The 12,459-nt window shown below is 39.1% G+C and overlaps 1 protein-coding gene across 1 annotated transcript in view; it reads right to left on the bottom strand.

Annotated features, from left to right (window-relative positions):
- Positions 1–1,149: 1,149 nt before the first annotated feature.
- LOC102586336 (ER membrane protein complex subunit 10) overlaps positions 1,150–12,459 on the bottom strand; it is a 60,558-nt gene continuing 49,248 nt past the window's right edge. The window contains exon 9 of the mRNA XM_015314623.1: positions 1,150–1,353. The gene's annotated coding sequence lies outside the window, so the exon portion shown is untranslated. The remainder of the gene's footprint in view (positions 1,354–12,459) is intronic.

Here is a 12,459-nt window from a genome sequence, read left to right as displayed (position 1 = left end):
CTAAAAAAAACAATTCTTCAGATCAGGACTAATTCCTATGGCTCGTAGAATATCTTGCGGCTCGTATGTTGAGTTGACATCCTAAAAAACACTAGTGATTTCAATCTTTTCACTTCGACTGTGCTAAAACCTATTTCTTGCAAAATCCAAGCAAAATGCCTTCACATCTACTAGCAAATGCTTAAGACACATGCAAAACATCAAGTTTATAGAGTTAAAAGTGATGTAAATCTGTGGTACATCAACACTCTCAACATAATATATTTTCTTGTCCCCAAGCAACATTACTAACTCTAAACAACACGATGCAAAAGTAAACCAAAAAACTCAAACAATCACATGGCATTATTCTTAACATTCAACCCTCCAATATTAGTTTTTTTTAGCATAGTGCAATCACTTAGTTCAACAACAAACCAATACATGTCAATCAATTTATGACATAGACATACCAAAAGACACTTTAATACACATATAACAATCACCAAGATAGAAACTCTTTGACAGTTTCACTTATGCCCTCAACGCAAAGAAATCCCTTAGTTCACACAAAATTTGAGTTATAGTTCAATTTTAGGGACTCATTATATGCTCACGCTCAGAATTGAATTCAATACAATACATGCATAATACCATAGGAATGCCCTTATTTTCTAGACTTAGACTTTAAAACTGTTGAATCTGGATCACTGATGAATCTAGAATTTCGACTAATTTAGGGCTTACTTTTCAATGATTTAGTGTCCTCAATGCCTATTTTACGCTCATAACTAATGTTAATATGTTGATATGCCGCAACAAAGGCTTAAGAGTAAGGGAAGGACATTATAATGCAAAAGGAGCAAAAAAGTGGAAAAGTTGAAGAATAGAGAAGCTGGAGCTCGCAAAAGTCACTCGGCGACTCACTGAGTGGGCCTCCAGCTAGCCTAAAGTTCCAACAAAGTAGCCCATGGACCAAATCAACTTGGCAAACAAAATGGTGATTCGACGACTGTCACGACTCAGGGGTACCTCCTAGATGTAACAACACGTGTAAGACCCCGAGAGGGCTCATACAAGTCACTTAGCTTATAATAACATAAAGTAATAGAAATGAGTGGGAATTTAAAACTTTTCAATACAATCATAGTCTTTTATAAAACGAGCGGAAGTCTAACATTTTTGTCTCAAACCGTCTAACATAAGAGAACAGAAATCTTGGGACGCAGCCCATACAATAGTCCAAGACATAAAATAAAAGCATAAAATAAAGTGGTGATCATATCCTCGAACACAATGAAGACTCACCAAAACTTCACATCCTTGATCAACAACGAAGCACGCCACGAGTGTGAGAATCAATATCGCTGGGCCCTACATTTGATAAGAATGTAGGCAAGAGTATGTGTTAGTACAATCAAGTACTAAATATGATGGCTAGCATAAACAACATAACATAAGTATTAGTCAACATAAGACATAAAGCGTAAGCATAATCAAGACATAATAAGCATCATAATGAAAGAGGAACACTTCCTTAAGTAGCCTAACTTAACCTTAGTCAAGACTTAGGTCATTCGCCTCTAGTCAAGCTCACATCATGGAAGGCATATCTAGCAACACTGCAAGCAAATTATCTTCATAACATAATCATATCATTCATACTTACTTTAAATACATGGGGATTCACCTTAATGCCTATCTTACAAAGGCTAATGGGTATTCGCCTCTTGCCTTACTTACTTTTAGATCGCGGGTACTCGCCTCCACAATCTCATCATATGACATGGGTACTCTCCTCCACATCATTTCATAAGGACCATGGGTACTCGCCTCCATGTCCATTCTACATAGTAAGAATGTGGGGAATTACCTCTTGTACAATTCTAAGGAGTATGGGAATTACCTCATATCCTTACATATGGAGGTCAAGGGTAATCACCTCTAGCCTCTTCAATTACATAAGATTTTAGTCTAGATTCTTTTATTTTTGTGAGAAATCCTTTCAACCTAGAATCATTCATGTGAGTAAACCTTTAACATTCGTACATTCATAATTAAGCAATTCATGTAGGAAGTATATCTTCCTCAACAATAACATCAATTACCAACAATTCATATCATAAGCTTTACTCTCAAAGCCCTAATTCTCATGATCATCATCTAAGATTTATTCTCAAGAAATTAACATCATAATTAATCATATATACTTCAATATCAAGCAATTCTAGTCATAATCCATCAATCCTATAAGGAGATATCAAAACCCAAAAAGTTTCCTTTCAAGGCATAAACCCAATTATATCAGTTCTAGGTCAAATCATGGAATAGGCATGGGTACATGTAATTTCATCCTAAAAACATGTAATCCTACGAATTAAATCATAATCAATCATAATCCACTCAATTGGATCAACATTCAACATAACCCACAACATTGGAAGAAACCCTCACTAGAATTGGGGATATTCTTCTTCAAATTGTGGAATTCTAGGGGACTCCAGATGACTCCACAAATTGGACTCATTTAGGGCTATATTTTAATAGATATTGTGTCCTCAAATTCATGTTTTATCTCGATATAAAAACCTTAAAGTTTCAGGTATTTCAAGTTTAAGGGAAAGCATGGACACGATCGAGCAAAAAGAAGCAAAATAAGCTAAAAAATGAAGAAATGAAGATGTGCGAATCACCGAACCCATTCGGAAAATCACCAACATATCACATATTCGCCATTTGTTCAAGTGTGCTGAGCCCTGAAGGAAAAGATCAAGTCGATGAAAAAAGGGAGCAGTCGGCGCATCGCCGCGAAGTTCCGCGAATCAGTACCATGTTGCCCAATGACCCAGAGCACGACAATGTTGAGGACTGGTGCAAGACGGCGATGACCTACACCAAAGGGCGAATCGCTGAGTTGATTGGTGATTCTGACTAACGATGCCGAACGATCCGTTGCAGCACATATCTGTGAAAACTATAAATACTAGTTAGAGTTGTAGTTTTAGGAGTCGAACAATTATTATAATTTTCATATAGAATAGTACTTTTTAGTATTTTTGCTTTGATTTTGAGAGGGTTTTGAAGACTTGAAGAAAAAGAGGGTTTAATCTTCTAGATTTGGAGTTGGGTCTCTTGGATTCTTCATTCTTGGCCTGTAACAAGACTTAAATCTTCATACCCATTTGAATGCAAGCTCATTTAGGTATAAATTTCTATCTCTTGATGTGTGGCTGAAAACCCCATTCTTGGGGTGTGATTTAGTAAATATGTGTTGATATTATTGTTGGGTCTTGCTTGATGATAGGTTAGATGTATTTTAATGGTGATTTCACCTAGTGGTTGTGGTTTAGTTGAATGGGTTTGTAGTTTCAAATACAAAACCACCGATGTGTTTACGGCTTGCTCGAGAGAGGTCGCGGAACAAAGACCACTAAACTGATGGCCTAAGGAGTGGGTCGACATAAGGTTCAGCCCGAGAGGGTGAGCCCTAGTCCCATATCCTAACACTCAGCTCAAGAGAGTGAGTGGGGTAAGGCGTAGGCTGGCCTTCATGCAGAAAATGGGTGTCCGAGAGGAAACCATTTGAAACGGGTTAAGTTGCCCGAGAGGGAACCTATTTCCATCTAAAGCTTAGCCTACTAACTATTAGCTTGCAAATTTCCTATCTAAAGCATGTACTCAACGATTTATATTAACTTATATTGCGGTCACACCTCAAGAATTTCTCCCCATACTTGCCTTCCCCTTTCAATTTTGTTGTTTTTATTACACTTGTGACAAACTCCATTTGATATTTGACACATTTGTGTCACTTTTTAGATTTCTAATGTTTTTATTCGTAAATGTCTTTAGCTATAACTAATTAGAACTTAATTTTACTTTTCTATTAATTATCAAAACCACTCCCTTGAGACACGACCCCAACCCTTGGTTGGGTTACTATATTATCGACGATCATAGACAATCGTACCGTAGGTTAGTGTCGTTGGTGACGATAAGCATCACAATGGCGCCGCTGCCAGGGAGTGGTGTTATTTGGGAATTCTTAGTTAGATAGAATTTTTTATCCTTCTTAGTTTTTGCTTTACTAATCTAAATTGTAGTTTTATTTTGCTTGCCTTAATATCAAAGCAGGGAATTAAGAATGGATGATCATTATGGGTACCACACGGACCATCCCCTCCTGAAAGTACTGAACCTCAAGGACAACCTCTTGACAGTTAAAGAAGTAGGGGATTAGACAATTAAGGAAATGTGGCTGAAGTTTCAAGTGGTGCTCCAACCATGCCCATCTCATAGGATGACGGACAAGGCGCTATTGGAGTGCTTCTATAAGAGTCTGGGACCCGAGAATAGAAGTGTAGCCAATCAACTTTGTGAGGGCGACATGCTATACCAGCCCTATGAAGTAGTAGCAAAACTCCTTGATAGCTTGGTAGAAGCGAACAAAGCAGCCAAAAAGAAGCAGGAGTGGGATGCACTAGTGACCCAGTTGGATGCTTTATCCAACCGAGTCACAGAATTGGAAGTACAAGCCATGGGAAAAGAAAAGCACTTCTCCCTCCGAAAGTGTAGCTGTGGGAAGAAATAGGGAGCTGTGCAATATGACGAAACTCTTTCACTCATTCGGCTAAAAATTGAAGCACAGGAGAAGATGCTAAATGAGATGAAGGAAACATCGAAATGCTAAATGAAGAGTCAACCTCTCACTCTATGACTATCCAGCTGCAGGATGCTCACATCGGCCATCTGATACCAGGTCACTACCTACCATTCGCCAAGGACTCGCCTAATTACAACCTGGGTGACTCCGAGGATGAAGAATAGCTGCTGACTTTCGTCGTGCCGTGATGTTAACTAAGGCGCTGTTTGGGAGGCAACCCAAAACCCCTTAACATCTTATATTTGCGTATTAGTAAAGTAATAGTGTGCTGTTCGTACAGGGTGAAGTATGGGAGGTGTTCAAAAAGTGCAGGATTGCAAGCAACAGGTCTAGTTCATAAGTCACCGACGAGGTCGGTGACCCACCTTTATCCGCCGTTTGAACTTCCAAGATTACTGGGAAGATCTGTAAGACTCGGCGAAGTGAGTTATTACTCAGCGAAACGCCGAATGACTTAGCGATTGCGACTGTTCTCGTCTAATGGGAAAAGACTAGACTGTTTGCGAGAAAAAGGTTTAAGTTCTCGAACTAGCTCACTTTTACACGCTTCTATTCCTCTAACTGCATCGGTGCACACTAATTTCCATATATTTGTGCATTACCTAAGTGTCTTAGTTAGAAATTTATGCTCGGCACATGGATCACACTCTATATTGGCCAGCGCAAAAGGGTATCTATGACGCATTCAAGAACGTGGGTTGAAAATACGTGCATTGGGTTGCTTAGAAAAGCTGTGTATGCCTAGCTGAACCACTCAGCGGATCGCTTAACGTCCCCACCTCGCCTTCCTTGTAAAGCAAAAATTTGTTGAAGGAACTATGACTCGAAGCAGCAGATACAGCCAGACATAAAGTTGCAAGAAAAAACATGCTACCCTGACAGATGGAGCAGTTGCGTCACCAGGATTATTCTCTAGCCCTCTCTCTGTCTTTCTCTAATTTGTCCCTTGAATTATTGTTATATGCATTTGAGGACAAATAGTTTTTGTGTTGTGGTGGGTTGAAGCTTACCTTTTGTGCGAGTATCATTATCTATGCTTTTGTGTATATATTTGGGTTATTCCGGTTAAATTGTTTTATCTACATTTTGTGGATATTTGAGCTTATGTCTCCCTTTTATCTTAAAATTGCAAAATGATTTTGAACCCTTCCGAAATTTTTGGAATTTTTCGCACATTTTTGCCAACCTTTATATGCTCTTGAATGTGGCTGTTCTTTTGCAAAAAATTGAGTCTCGGTTCCAATCAATACCGATGACTTAAATTGTGCTCTCAATCGAAAAAACATAAATGCGCGGCAACGATGAGGCCAAATGAAGTTGCATAGAAAATATGTGAACTCTTTGCATCTCGTTATGACTGACCTTGTATCAAATTGATTCTCTTGTGATGATCATTGCTAGCAAAAGTGTGGAGTCTTGTTTAACTTGTAGTGTAAATGCCTAGTGTGGTGAGCTTACCTGTGAACTATGCATGATAGATCCTAGAATTTTCCCCGTTGGTCCGGTCAACTAAGTGATGTTATCTCTTGATATGATCTTAGGCAACTTCTAAGAGTGTGAACCAATTTGACATATACCTATTTTGTGACCTACCTTGTGAGTGTGTGATTGTCTCTTGAACACCCCTTGAGCCTTAACTATCCTTGGAAGAAAACTTAATGAAAACTAGACCTTTCTTAATCTATCACCCATAACCCTCTTGAAATTGTGGTTAGTTTGAATAGCCAACTTAGGCTAAAAGCCTAAGTTGGGGGTGTACTGAAAAGAAAATGGAAAGTCAAGAAGTGCAAGAAAGTCCCTCCTACCCATGGTTTTGAGGAAAATGGAACCCCTCCATATAAAAGAAAAAAAAAGGAAAGAGAGGAGAAAGAAAAAGAAAAAGAAAAACAATGAAAAAGATAGTTGTGAAATAAAGTTGAAAAATGAAAGGGGGTTCCCAAATAATCCATGAAAAGTGAATAATAGGATGTCTTATGATCACTAATGAAAATGATGAAGGAAAAGGAAAGGAAGTGTTGTGTGAACGACATTTCATGAGGATGAAAGTCACTGAGCCTAAATGACCTTACGTTTGCACTCAACCCCATTATAAGCCTTGAAAAGACCTTTTTGATCTTGAGTGAGATGAAAGAAATGTTGATTGGAAAATACGGGCAAACCTATGGGTGAAAGCATGAATTATGTTCTTCTTTGTGAGTGTGAGCATTGCATCTAATTCAAAGCTTTAAACTATGAAACCACGGTGTGAATATGGAATCATCCTTTGTGTGAGGGCATTTGGACACTATAGTTGAGCTTGAACTTGCATTTGAGCAAGTATTGTGAGCATGAGATTCGTTGATACTGGTGAGTCACAACTTGAATCTTTGAAGTGCACATTTGATCTTTCTAGAAGTAAATTGAGTCTTGTTGTGTGACTTCATGATTGAGTTTTGTGTAGCACTGTTCGAGACACCCTTTTTGAACGGCTGAACTTGAGTTTGCTTGAGAACAAGCAAAAGTTTAAGTTGGGAGTGTTGATGAGTCCACAAATTGGACTCATTTAGGGCTATATTTTAATAGAAATTGTGTCCTCAAATGCATGATTTTTCTCGATATCTGATGAAAACCTTGAAGTTTCAGGTATTTGAAGTTTGAGGGAAAGCATGGACACGATCGAGCAAAAAGGATAAAAAGAAGTTAAAAGAACGAAGAAATGAAGATGTGCCAATCGCCGAACCCATTCGGCGAATCGCCAACAGATCACATAGTTGCCTTTTGATCCAGTGTGCTGAGCCTTGAAGGAAAGGATCAAGTCGGCAGAAAAGGGAAGCAGTCGGCGCATCGCCGAGAAGTTCCGTAAAGCAGTACCATGTCGCCAAATGACCTAGAGCACGACGATGTTAAGGACTGGTGCAAGACGGCGATGACCTACACCAAAGGGCAAATCGCCGAGTTGATCGGCGATTCCGACTAACGACGTCGAACGATCTACTGCAGCACAAATATGTTAAAACTATAAATACTAGTTAGAGTTGTAGTTTTAGGAGTCGAACAATTATTATAATTTTCATATAGAATAGTACTTTTTAGTATTTTTGCTTTTAGTATGAGAAGGTTTTGAAGACTTGAAGAAAAAGAGGGTTTCATCTTCTAGATTTGGAGTTGGGTCTCTTGGATTATTCATTCTTGGCTTGTAACAAGACTTAAATCTTCATACCCATTTGAATTCAAGCTCATTTATTTATAAATTTCTATCTCTTGATGTGTGGCTAAAAACCCTATTCTTGGATTGTGATTTAGCAAATATGTGTTGATATTATTGTTGGGTTTTGCTTGCTGATAGGTTAGAAGTATTTTAATGGTGATTTCACCTAGTGGTTGTGGTTTAATTTAATGGTTTTGTTTTTGCAAATACAAAACCTCCCATCTATTTTCGGCTTGCTCGAGAGAGGGGTCGTGGAACCAGGACCGCTAGACTGATGGCCTAAGGAGTGGGTTGACATGAGGTTCAGCCCGAGAGGGTGAGCCCTAGTCCCATATCCTAACACTCAGCTCGAGAGAGTGAGTGGGGTAAAAGTGTAGGGTAGCCTTCATACGGCAAGTGGGTGTTCGAGAGGAACCCATTTAAAACACGGTATGTTGCCCGAGAGGGAACTTATTTCCATCTAAAGCTTAGCCTAGTCACTATTAGCTTACAAATTTCCTGTCGAAAGCATGTACTCAACGATTTATATCAACTTATATTGCGGTCACACCCCAAGAACTTCTCTCCATACTTGCTTTCCCCTTTAAATTTTGTTGGTTTTATTACACTTTTGACAAACCCCATTTGATATTTGACACATTTGTGTCACTTTTTAGATTTCTAATGTTTTTATTCGTAAATGTATTTAGCTATGACTAATTAGAAATTAATTTTATTTTTTTATTAATTCTCAAAACTACTCCCTTGGGACACGACCCCAACCCTTGGTTGGGTTACTATATTATCGACGATCGTAGACACTCGTACCGTAGGTTAGTGTCGTTGGTCACGATAAGCATCAAAATGGCGCCGCTGCCAGAGAGTGGTGTTATTTGGGAATTCTTAGTTAGATAGAATTTTTTATCCTTCTTAGTTTTAGCTTTACTAATCTAAATTGTAGTTTTGTTTTGCTTGTCTTAATATCAAAGCAAGGAAATAAGAATGGATGATCATTATGGGTACCACACGGTCCCCTCCTGAAACTACTGAACCTCAGGGACAACCTCCTGACATTTAAACAAGTAGGGGAAGAGAAAATTCAGGAAATGTGGCTGAAGTTTCAAGCGGTGCTGCAACCATTCCCATCTCATAGGAAGACGGACAAGGCACTACTGGAGTGCTTCTATAGGAGTCTAGGACCCGAGAATAGTACTGTAGCCAATCAATTTTGCGAGGGCGGCATGCTATACCAGCCATATGAAGTAGTAGCAAAACTCCTTGATAGCATGTTAGAAGCAAACAAAGAAGCCAAAAGGAAGTAGGAGGATGCACTAGTCAACCAATTGGATGCTCTTTCCAACCGAGTCACGGAATTGGAAGTACAAGCCATGGGAAAATAAAAGCACTTCTCCCTCTGAAAGTGTAGCCATTGGAAGAAACAGGGAGGCGTGCAACATGACGAAACTCTTTCACTCATTTGGCAAAAAACTGAAGCGCAGGAGAAGATGTTGAATGAGATGAAGGAAAACATCGAAATGCTAAATGAAGCGTCAACCTCTCACTCCATGACTATCCAGCAGTAGGATGCTCAAATCGGTCATCTGTTACCAGGTCACTACCCACCATTCGTCGAGAACTCACCTAATTAAAATATGGGCGACACCAAGGATGAAAAATAGTTGCTAACTTGCGTCGTGCAGTGACGTTAACTAAGGCTATGTTTGGGAGGCAACCCAAAACCCCTTAATATCTTATATTTGTGTATTAGTAAAGTAATAGTGTGTTGTTCGTACAGGGTGAAGTATGGGAGGTGTTCGAAAAGTTCAGTGTTGCAAGCAACAGGTCTAGTTGGTGACTCGCCGATGAGGTCGGCGACCCACCTTTATCCACCGTTTGAACTTGCAGAATTACTGGGAAGATCTGTAAAACTCGGTGAAGTGAGTGATTACTCGGCGAAATACCGAATGACTTAGCGATCGCGACTATTGTCCCCTAATCGGAAAGGACTAGACTGTTTAAGAGAAAAAGGTTTAAGTTCTCAAACTAGCTCTCTTTTACACGCTTCCATTCCTCCAACTGGATCGGTGCACACTAATTTCCATATATTCCTGCATTACCTAAGTGTCTTAGTTAGAAATTTGTGCTCAGCACATGGATCACACTCTATATTGGTCAGCGCTAAAGGGTGGCTGTGATGCATTCGAGAACGTGGATTGAAAACAAGCGCATTGGGTTGCTTAGCAAAGCTGTGTATGGCTAGCTGAACCACTTAGCGGATCGCTTAAGGTCCCCACCTCGCCTTCCTTGTAATGCAAAAAATTGTTGAAGGAACTATGACTCGAAACAACATATAAAGCCAGACATAAAGTTGCAAGAAAGAACATGCTGCCCTGACAGATGGAGCAGATTAGTCACCATAATTATTCTCTAGCCTTCTCTTTGTCTTTCTCTAATTTGACCCTTGAATTATTGTTATATGCATTTGAGGAGAAATAGTTTTTGTATTGTGGTGGGGTGAAGCCTACCTTTTGTGCGACTATCATTATCTATGCTTTTGTGTATATATTTGGGTTATTCCGGTTAAATTGTTTTATCTACTTTTCGTGGATGTTTGAGCTTTTGGCTCCCTCTTATCTTAAATTTGCAAAATGATTTTGAACCCTTCCAAAAAAAATTGAATTTTTTGACCATTTTTGTCACCCTTTATATGCTCTTGAATGTGGCTGTTCTTTTGCAAAAAAATGAGTCTCGGTTCCAATCAATACCGATGACTTGAATAGTGCTCTCAATCAAACGAACATGAATGCGCGGCTACGATGAGGCCAAATGAAGTGGCATATACAATATGTGAACTCTTTGCATCTCGTTATGACTAGCCTTGTATCAAATTGATTCTCTTGTGATGATTATTGAACACTAGCGAAAGTGTGGAGTCTTGTTTAATTTATAGTGTCAATACCTAGTATGGTGAGCTTACATGTGAACTATGCATGATATATCCTAGAATTGGCCCCGTTGGTCCGGTCAACTAAATGATGGTATATCTTGATATGATCTTAGGCAACTTCAAAGAGTGTGAACCAATTTGACATATACCTCTTTTGTGACCTACGTTGTGAGTGTGTGATTCTCTCTTGAACACCCCTTGAGCCTTACCTTTCCTTAGAAGAAAACTTGATGAAAACTAGACCTTTCTTAATCCATCACCCATAATCCTCATGGAGTTGTGGTTAGTTTGAATAGTCAACCTAGGCTAAAGCCTAAGTTGGGGGTGTGGTGAAAAGAAAAGGGAAAGTCAAGAAGTGCAAGAAAGTCCCTCCTACCCATGGTTTTGAGGAAAATGGAATCCTTCCATATAAAAAAAAAGGAAAGAGAGAAGAGAAAGAAAAAGAAAAAGAATGAAAAAGAAAGTTGTGAAATAAAGTTGAAATATGAAAGAGGGTTCCCAAATAATCCATGGAAAGTGAATAATAGGATGACTTATGAGCACTAATGAAAATGATGAAGGAAAAGGAAAGGAAGTGTTGTGTGAACGACATTTCATGAGGATGAAAGTCACTGAGCCTAAATGATCATACATTTGCACTCATCCACATTATAAACCTTAGAAAGACCTTTTTGATCTTGAGTGAGCTGAAACAAATGTTGATTGGAAAATACGGGCAAACCTATGGGTGAAAGCTTGGATTATGTTCTTCTTCGTGAGTGTGAGCATTGCATCTTATTCCAAAGCTTTAAACTGTGAAACCATGGTGTGAATATGGAATCAGCCTTTGTGTGAGGGCATTTGAACACTATAGTTGACCTTGCACTTGCATTTGAAGTAAGTATTGTGAGCATGCAATTCGTTGATATTGGTGAGTCACAACTTGAATCTTTGAAGTGCACATTTGATCTTTCTAGAAGTAAATTGAGTCTTGTTGTGTGACTTCATGATTGAGTTTTGTGTAGCACTGTTCGAGACACCCTTTTTGAACGGCTGAACTTGAGTTTGCTTGAGAACAAGCAAAAGTTTAAGTTGGGAGTGTTGATGAGTCCACAAATTGGACTCATTTAGGGCTATATTTTAATAGAAATTGTGTCCTCAAATGCATGTTTTATCTCGATATTTGATGAAAACCTTGGAGTTTCAGGTATTTGAAGTTTGAGGGAAAGCATGGACACGATCGAGTGAAAAGGAGCAAAAGAAGCTAAAAGAACAAAGAAATGAAGATATGCGAATCGCCGAACCCATTCGGTGAATTGCCAACCGATCAAATATTTGCCTTTTGTTCCAGTGTGCTGACCCCTGAAGGAAATGATCAAGTCGGTGGAAAAAGGGAGCAGTCGGCGCATCGCCGAGAAGTTCCGAGAAGTTTCGCGAAGCAGCATCATATCGCCCAATGACTCAGAGCACAATGATGTTGAGGACTAGTGCAAGACGGCGATGACCTACACCAAATGGCGAATCGCCGAGTTGATCGGCAATTCTGACTAACGACACTGAACGATCCGCTGCAACACAAATCTGTGAAAACTATAAATACTAGTTAGAGTTGTAGTTTTAGGAGTTGAACAATTTTTATAATTTTCATATAGAATAGTACTTTTTAGTATTTTTGCTTTGATTTTGAGAGGGTTTTGAAGACTTGAAAAAAAATAGGGTTTCATC

The sequence above is a fragment of the Solanum tuberosum genome, unplaced genomic scaffold (assembly GCF_000226075.1).
Source record: "Solanum tuberosum cultivar DM 1-3 516 R44 unplaced genomic scaffold, SolTub_3.0 scf00308, whole genome shotgun sequence".
In the NCBI taxonomy this organism is placed as follows: domain Eukaryota; kingdom Viridiplantae; phylum Streptophyta; class Magnoliopsida; order Solanales; family Solanaceae; genus Solanum; species Solanum tuberosum.
The sequence above is the reverse complement of the archived record's forward strand: the minus strand, read 5'-3'. Positions and strand labels throughout refer to the sequence as shown.